We start from the raw sequence: 8,530 nt of genomic DNA on the forward strand, positions 1-8,530 counted from the left end.
AAGACAGGAAGACTGGAAACACCTTCTTACCCTCTTACCACAGGGATACCTCAAATTTCCATCAGCCAGAGATTCCTGGTGGAAGTCTTTAACCTTTTTCTCTTTCATCCATTTTTTCTTTCTTCCAGCTTAGCTGCTACCAACACCAACTGTAGGGTGAAAGTGCAGTAAAAGAGGGAATAAGAGAGAAAAGGAGCTTTAACAGCCAGGAGGAGATTAATGGGTGCATAAGCTAGATCTATAGGAGGGAAAATCACGTGTGAAAATCTCCAATGTTTATTAAGTTTTGTGGTTTTCTTAAGTATATTTTTCTTGCAGTTCTAAGAGGCATAGATTATGCAGGGTTCACAATAAAAACCCTCTCAGGACAGAACACCAGTATGAGAATGGAAACTACCTGAAAACATTGTCTGACATTTCCATTATCCTCAACCACACAATAGGATAAGATATAAATTCTAGATAAAAATATTAGGTGCCTCGACTCCATGGAGGTTTTCACTGAATCCGTTGTGTATTCCACTATCATCTTCGGAATGTTTCAATACGTTGCCATGCTATCAGATGGTTACAGTTCGGAGTTCTTAAATCCACCTCATAAGCAACAGAATTAACTAAATCTACATCCTGAAAGACTTGAAGACTGAATGCACCCACCATGGGTGTCCGGAACATCTGACTGCTTTTCTTGAAGCTGTGTACAAAGAAGGATGTCTTGCCTGAGGGAAGCGAACACAGAAGCTCAGAACATAGCATATGTACAAATAGAGACCAAAACGTCCTTTCCCCTTCTTTGATAGTTGGTTTAGGTTCCGTCCCACCCAGGTAGATAATAACTCTTTAGCCACCTTGTCTCACCATCCACTCTTGCCTACGTGCAATTTGCAACAGTAGTCCTTTGCTGTTTGCAGGTCTGTTTCCCATTTCAAGGGCACCAAGTCACTGCTTGGCCTTGTAATGACACAGTTTATTGGGTAGTTAAACAGAAGAGCTGTCATTGAGTCCACTCCACTCTGCTGCCCTCCCCAGCCTGCACCATCTCTCACTGCATAGGCAAAGGTTTGTGTCATTTCTCCATCCAATTTCTGGCCATAGATTGCATCAAGGAGAGGAGCTGAGAGTGCTCAGTTCAATATGTGGTATTCCTGGTTGGAAACCACCTCTCTCTCTTCAGAACAGGGCTTTTTCTGCTCTCTGAGCTGCTCAAAACTTCTTGTCAATTATGATAGATCTCCGGTGTCATTAAAGGAATTGAGGATAGGTGGATAGGAAAGATCTTTGCAATAACCTTTTCCCTTTCTAATAAGGAGTAAGAAGCAAAAAAAAAAGGACCTCTTTTTGAAGTTCCTGGCAAGGACACCAAATTTACAGCCACTGAAGCCCAGTGGCACACCTTCAGCAGAACACAGAACAATGCCCAGAGCAATAAACCCATGTGCAGTGCGGGGACCTGAGGATCAGATCAAACATGGAGGTCTCAGTGTTTCTTTTATCTACCTAACCATCTGCTGAGAAGTAAAACAAATGCAACTTTCACCACCCGACATCATTCTTTCATGCTGTTTCTTGAAAGGCATCTAACAACCTGCTGGTAATCACTATCTGTGCGGTCTTTCTCAGTATGCAGCGAAGCAGGATGAGACAGAAATCCCTAGAGACATCCAGTCTTTTATTCAGCCCAGCCTTTAACTGGGCAGAGAGGTCACTACTGAGTAATCTCTAGTCCATGCAAAAGGAGTATGTTATCTTGGCAACACTTCAAATGTGTACTGACCTGAAGAGTGAAAGACTAGAGACAAGAGGTTAAGTAGCTTGGCATACTGAACACATGGTAGAATAACTCCTTTTTACATTTCTTGAATTTCCATCTGTATCTCCTGTACAGCTCTTGACAACAAATGTCATATGTTTTGTTGTAATAGATATTACTAGCAAAAGGTAAATACATTTTCAAAGGAGGGAATTTGTTGCCATGGGAGGTAATGCAAATAATTTGGAGTTAAATACAGAGAGACAAAAGAAAGCTCTCTTGTTAAAGCAAATATATCCTCACTGCTTTGCATTCAGTTTTAGAAGTTTCATGAATATCCTTGTTTTCTGTAACCTTGCATGTTATTGAAAAAGATCTTTCATTTGCTTCTGCTCATTGCAATTTCCTTGGATATTCTATTACCCTGCATCTGCAGAAACCGAGCTGTGTTTCGTGCGCTTGACAAACCACCAACAGCTGCATATGAAAGATTTCAGAGAAAAGAAACAGTAATAAAAAAAGGAAGATAGAAACCTTCCTTTTTCCTTTGATTTTCCTACATTTGTGTAATAAGATGTATCCAACAGCGCATTTTTTTCTGAAAACATATTTAAACTGCACAAATTCAGATTTGATTTGTTGTCACTAGAGACCAAACTCAGTTAAAGTAGTAGTCTGGCTTGCGCAGAAGCTGTCTCATACTAAATCTGTGTATTTCTCACAGGAGTATATTGTGTCTTCGTAGAGGAACCAGTTGTAAGACTGGTCTTAATTTGAGAACATAAAACAAAAATACATGATTCTGCAGGTGTCATATTTACTGGAGGTAGCACCTGTAACTGGAGGATCACCAGCTGGCATGCCGAGGTGGCACATTCAAGTACCTACTCAAAGTGCAAAAAGTACCTACTCATGCTGCAAAAATAAGGGAGTACTGAAAGCTAATGTGAGCATCCATCGTCCTTTCTGCTCTCCCATACAAACCAATTTGTAACTCTGTTCTGTGCCTTGGTTCATTTGTGACAACAATTATCAGTTTTCACCAAAACAGGGAAGACCCAGACCCCCTCCTTATGAACTGGAGTGACCTTCCAGATTTTCTTGCTGAATCGTTCATGTGAATCTGGTGCTTCTATCTGAAGCTTGCTTTGTACAAAACAAACTGCAGGGGCAGTTGCCATACACTATGCCCTCTCCAGGTGGGAGGAGCAGCTCCCCTAGGAGCTCTCATCCCCACCTGTTGCTCAGAGGAGTTTAGTTCCACTGCTTATGACATTCTGTCTTTTGCCTAAAGAACTGCACACGCCTGGATGATGGCTGTGCCCAGCAACCACACAGTTTCCAAGGAACAAAATGGATTGCTTATCTGTTCTTATTTCCAAGTGTAGGTAGGCTTTGGGGAGTTCCAGGACTGGGATACCAGACTCTGTCTCCCCTCTGGATAGGGGAGGGTTGAGCTTTCCTTCCACTCAAACTCTTACAAATAAAAGATGGCCCAATAAGCATTCTCCTTAGTCCACCCATGGGAATACCCTGGAGCAACTCATGACCTACTTCAGGTCAATGGTATTGCGCAAGACTATTTTGTCATTGCTTTTATGACTCTAGATAATTTTTACTGTGTTTACTTCAACACTACAGTATTAATGAAAAACTACAGGTGGCTGGTCTTGGGTTAAAAGGTGAGATCCTGAGCCAGTTGTCAGTGTAGCCAAATGGAGGTAAAGAATAGCAGGGAAGAAACCTATGGATAAGTCAAGATGTTTTTAGGGAAGACAAACTTAACGCCTTGGGCTGCAGTTGAGAGCAGTAGGAGTGACTTGCTCTCTTCCCTAAATTATACCACTGAGTGGGGCATGCATCAAACATTAGCAAGCTCCCAGTTATTCCAGAAGTTAGTATGCTGTGCCAACTCATTACTTCCTAAATAGCTTCAGTGTCAGTGCTAAGTGGTGAGTTAACTGACTGCTGCCATTCAGTACAAGGTCACTAAGCTAAGTCTGTACTTACGAACACTTTGGTGCTGCAGATGACATGTAAGTGATTTCATCTATACATATTTTGACGAGGATAAGAGGAATAGGGAAATAAATATTCTTAGAATGGTTGGATTTTCTGTGTAAGTGCTTATAAGCAGCATAATTTTTGTTCCCCTTCTATAGGGAGGACTTTAACCTAAAGAAAAAAAACTAACAAAATGAAAAATTTTCCCTATGAGGGTGACCAAGCACTGAGATGAGTTGTCCAGAGAGTCTGGGGAGTCTTCTTGGAGATATTAAAAAAACACCCAAACATGTTCATGAACAACTGGTTCTAGGTCACCCTGCTTGAGCAGTGTGTGTTGGACCAGATGACTTTGGAGGTTCCTTTCCACCTGAACTGTTACGTGATTCTGTGACTTTTTCTGTTTTGGTTCAGGTAGTGTACTGACCAGCCTTTCTGATACCTGAATGCCTTGTCTCTGCTGATCTTTTCTATCACAGGCCTGACAACGTGGACAGAATAGAAACAAAGTTAGAAAACACAAATAATATTCAGTTCACTAAATAAAATCTGGAGAAGGAGCCTCAGGAAAGCAAATACTAAATGCAACACCGATAATGAATTGAATAACAGCTGAAAAGTGAACATTCCTGCAGTATTTCCTAAGGAATCATGCCTGTACTGATGACTGCAGCAAATGTGCAGCACTTCCCACTGCAGAGAGCTCTTCTTGACTCACACATCTCTCTTCACAGTCCACAAGTGGATTCTTCCCTCCCTGTCCTTACTGAATAGGATGTCCCCAAAGGCTCAGTGCCTACCATCAGATAACAAATATGTGTACAGCTCCACCTGGCAGCCTAGAGCATTCAGCGTCTTCATGACCTCCCAAGCGCAAAGGATAATTCTCATCCCCTACATCTACAGCTCTTAGCACATCAGCAAGTAACCTACCCCCATCTGCATCCCCCTCCTACTCCTGCCTACTAAATCTCTGCCTATTCTAAATCTCCAGGCATTTCAGAAATACCTCCTGCAGTCCCTGTACCAGGCAGCAGAGAGGCTACCAGTACCATGTTCAAACTCCTGCTCACACCTGCCGAACTATTTCAGAGTGGAGCAGGACACTGAAGTCAGTGTGTTTTCAAAGGAGGGGTTTAGTTCATTGAAGTCATGGATATGTAGTTTAGCATTTCCCTCTGCGCCTTCCATGGGGAAACCTCTCTGTTTTCTGAGAACAAGTGTCCCAGAGCTGCCTGATGCCAAAATATAAGAACCTTTCTGTCCTCCTCTGCCCACTATAGGATTTGCACCAGTTGGCCCTCACTAACAGTCCATCAAAAACAGCGAAAGGCAAATGTCCTCATCTAACCTGCAGATGTCGATGTGAGTCTCCCTAAAACAATAAAGATAAATGTATCAGCTGTCATTTAAGGGAAAATTGCCAACGGTTCTTCAAGTCTGGTGGTTGAGACATAATAATCTCTCAGCGATTAGGAAGACGGAAGCAAATAAATTGAGGGCAAAGGAAAAGGAAAGAAAATTGAAGGGAGATAAACTCTCTATTACCTTCCATTCTACCCCTAAATCTATCTTCGTGCATATCTGAGAAAAGCAAAGAGACAAATCACTCGCTGTTTGTTACTAGTAGGGCAGCACAGTACTGGAAAGTGTGTTTGCACACGCGCATGCTCTTTCAAGCCCAAAGGGGCAAGAAGGCATGTAAGTGCCAGTTAGTTTCATATTTCGCTTTATCCTCTTGGCTTAGGTCAGGTACATGCTTCAGGCACATCAGGGTAAACCAGACGGGCACTGGCAGCAAGCAGAGCAGGCTGCCCCCATCAAACCTCATCCGCCCAGTTATCCCTACAAAACTTAGGGACTTCCCATGCCATCATTTCTCTTCACAGCTCTCTACTGCCAAAAGAGCCTGGAAGACTGAGTCCAGCAATGCTGACAGTAGCACACCAGCATCGCTTGGAGGGGGGGATGCTGGTGCCCTGCACTGCCCATGGGACTCCCAAAGCACTGGACTGGGCTGGCTCAGGCACATTGCCTGCCTGCACAACTGTACCTGCACTGCTGCACAGGGTAGGACTGGGATTTAACACGGATGTGAGCACAGCCTTCCCCACACAGTTACCAACCAGAATTTCTTTCACATTTTCCAGCCCAAAAAGCAGTGAATCTTTGGGGTTTTTTTCTGCCTGCACCCATTTTCAGCCAGCAGCGTGCTCCAAGCTCACCCAGCCTGCATTGAGAAAAGGGAAGGAAAGCTGCCCAGGCTCTCAGAGTCTCAATTAAGAGTGATTTTATAGGACAGACTCCAAATATGAGGTTTCACTTCTTAAAAATCATAATAATCAGATGGTAGCTGTTCCTATGATAGAAGAAGATGCGATAAGTTGGTGGGGAGTAACTGCAGGACTCTCTACTCACTTCATTAAGTCTTAATTGTAACCATTTCAAGGTGCAACCCCAGCACGGTAATCAGATCCCGAGGTGACAGAGGCACAGATAATTGTGATGAGCCTTACTCCAAAATGAAAGGCCTGCAGTTTTCTCCTCCACTAATGGTACAAAGCAGAGTCAGAAAATGCCATCAGCAGGATCCAGGAGAAGCTTGGGATCCAAGGAGACCCCATGGCTACAGAGCTTACAAACAAATAGTAGGCAGGTGAATTAACTAGAGTTGCTGATTTAACTCGTATTTTCTCTTTCTCTTTCTAGCTTGCTCTCAGAAACTTCCCAGGTAAATCTGCACCATCCTGGCCTCATTGGTACTTTGTCTTCTGTGAAACTCTGGCAAAATCATTTACCATACTGGTAAGAGCCAAAGAGAAAGAAATGAAAGACAGTGAGTAACCAACCTGCAAAGAGCAGTGCTGCTCCCTCCATCTGTGTGCCAGCCCAGGCTCCATCCACACTGACCCCACCAGCCATGAGTGGTGAGTACTTTGTTGACCCCCAGCCTTCCATTCACAGGACTAAAATGGTGAATTGATTGTCAGGGCACACCTGCAGCTGTAGGATGCGTCAGCCCCAAGGGGCTGCTGAGTCAGAAGAACTGAAACAGCCGCTGGAGTTGGAAAATGAGCATTCTTGTACAATCCAGTCTTAATGTCCAAGCAGGAAATAGAAATGAACTTTGGAATAAAAGTCAACAATTGCGAATGAATAAAAATGGGAGCAAGGCTACCAGAAGCCCTTCATTCTGGTGATGTCATGGTTCCCAAATGCCCTTCAGAAATGCAAATTGCCTACAATGTAATAAAAAGGGCATTTTCTAGAGTGTGCAGAGCTTGCATAGTTTAATTAAGCATAAACTAGGGTGACTCTGGAAAGGAAAATGATGTGTATTGCATTCTCTGAGTGACCTTGGAAAGGCACTTAGTTACTTTCTCTATACAGCAATTAACTAAACTCACACTTCATATATTGTCACTCCTATTACTTTCCTTTATTTAGAAACATTTTTTGTTCTCCTGACTCCCTCATCACACACTGATTTAGCTCTGTGTTTAGAAAGTGTGATTTGTTTCCCTCAAGGTAACTAAACAATTTTCTACAGCCTCATTACCTCTAGTTTTCTAATCTCTATTTCAGTGTTACTACCATTAAACTTCTGCCGTCTGCTTTCCTTGGTTTCCACCACACTCCACCCATGGTACTTCACTGACATGGCAAAACTGGAATAAGGAAATGCCTATAGAAATTGCTGGTCCAGTCTTCTTAAGACCCATATCATCTGTCTCAACCCATCTCAGAGATTATAAAAGGTAAATCTACCTTGCATGCTTGTCAAAGTGCATCACCTCCCTCTGTGGATCATTCCAGGGTGGCACTGTGCAACTCTAAAGGCTTCCTTTCAACATTTTCTTCACACAAGGCCATTACCTTGGCTTCAGAGTGCCTTTGGTTTTGCTGTGCGTGCCTTTATAAGGAATCACATCCAGCCTGCAACGCATGCAACTCTCCACCATGTACATGGATAGCTCCAAAACATTTTCTCAGACCTAAAAGTAACAAAATTTTCTTATTGCTTCATGATATGGGTGTCATCTAGTAACTTCCCTCGCATTCCAGATTTTGCAAAACACCTCTGTAAATCATCATGCAGCTCTGTGGCACGAACAGCAATTGTCTGTAGGGAAAGTGTAATTGGGGAGTGGATTTCAAGTTTATGCAGCTATCACCTGAAATGCTTTAACAGTATCAGTCTGTTATTTTGTGGAGGCTCTAACATCATGTGGCCCCCTGGTTTCGTCAGATTTTGAAGGTCAGTTTTTGAAGCCCATTAGATCATCTAGCCTGCAGTTTCTCAAAAAGGCTGGACTGTATGGGGAATGCAAAAGGGATTAAGGGGCTGGTTTCCAGATACTAGGGGAAAAAAAACCAAAACCAAAACCCAAGCCGATGTTAGCAGCTCGGCTCCATTTCTTCTCGGTTAACGTGTGAAAAAAAGCCTCAGTAATTTCTGGCTGTAAGCATCACTGCCAGGAGGGAGCAGTGGTAGTAGCTCAGGTCTGTAGGATGAGAGGGAATGGAATGTAGAAGGGGTGACTGGGACTCTTACAGCTGTTTCTTACCCGTCTGCCTTTGGCTTTAACTTTCAAAAGCAGCCCACATTGCCTCCCCCTTGATACCTGCAGAGGTGTGACCATTCCCACATTGCTCCTGCTTTTCTTTTTGTATCTCGTGGTAACTTTCAAGAAGCAATGCAAGGAGTGCAGTGATAAGACAAGGAATTAAGACAAGGAATTTTAAGCTGAAAGAGGGGAGATTTAGATTAGATAT

Source organism: Cuculus canorus, chromosome 4 (assembly GCF_017976375.1).
Source record: "Cuculus canorus isolate bCucCan1 chromosome 4, bCucCan1.pri, whole genome shotgun sequence".
NCBI lineage: Eukaryota > Metazoa > Chordata > Aves > Cuculiformes > Cuculidae > Cuculus > Cuculus canorus.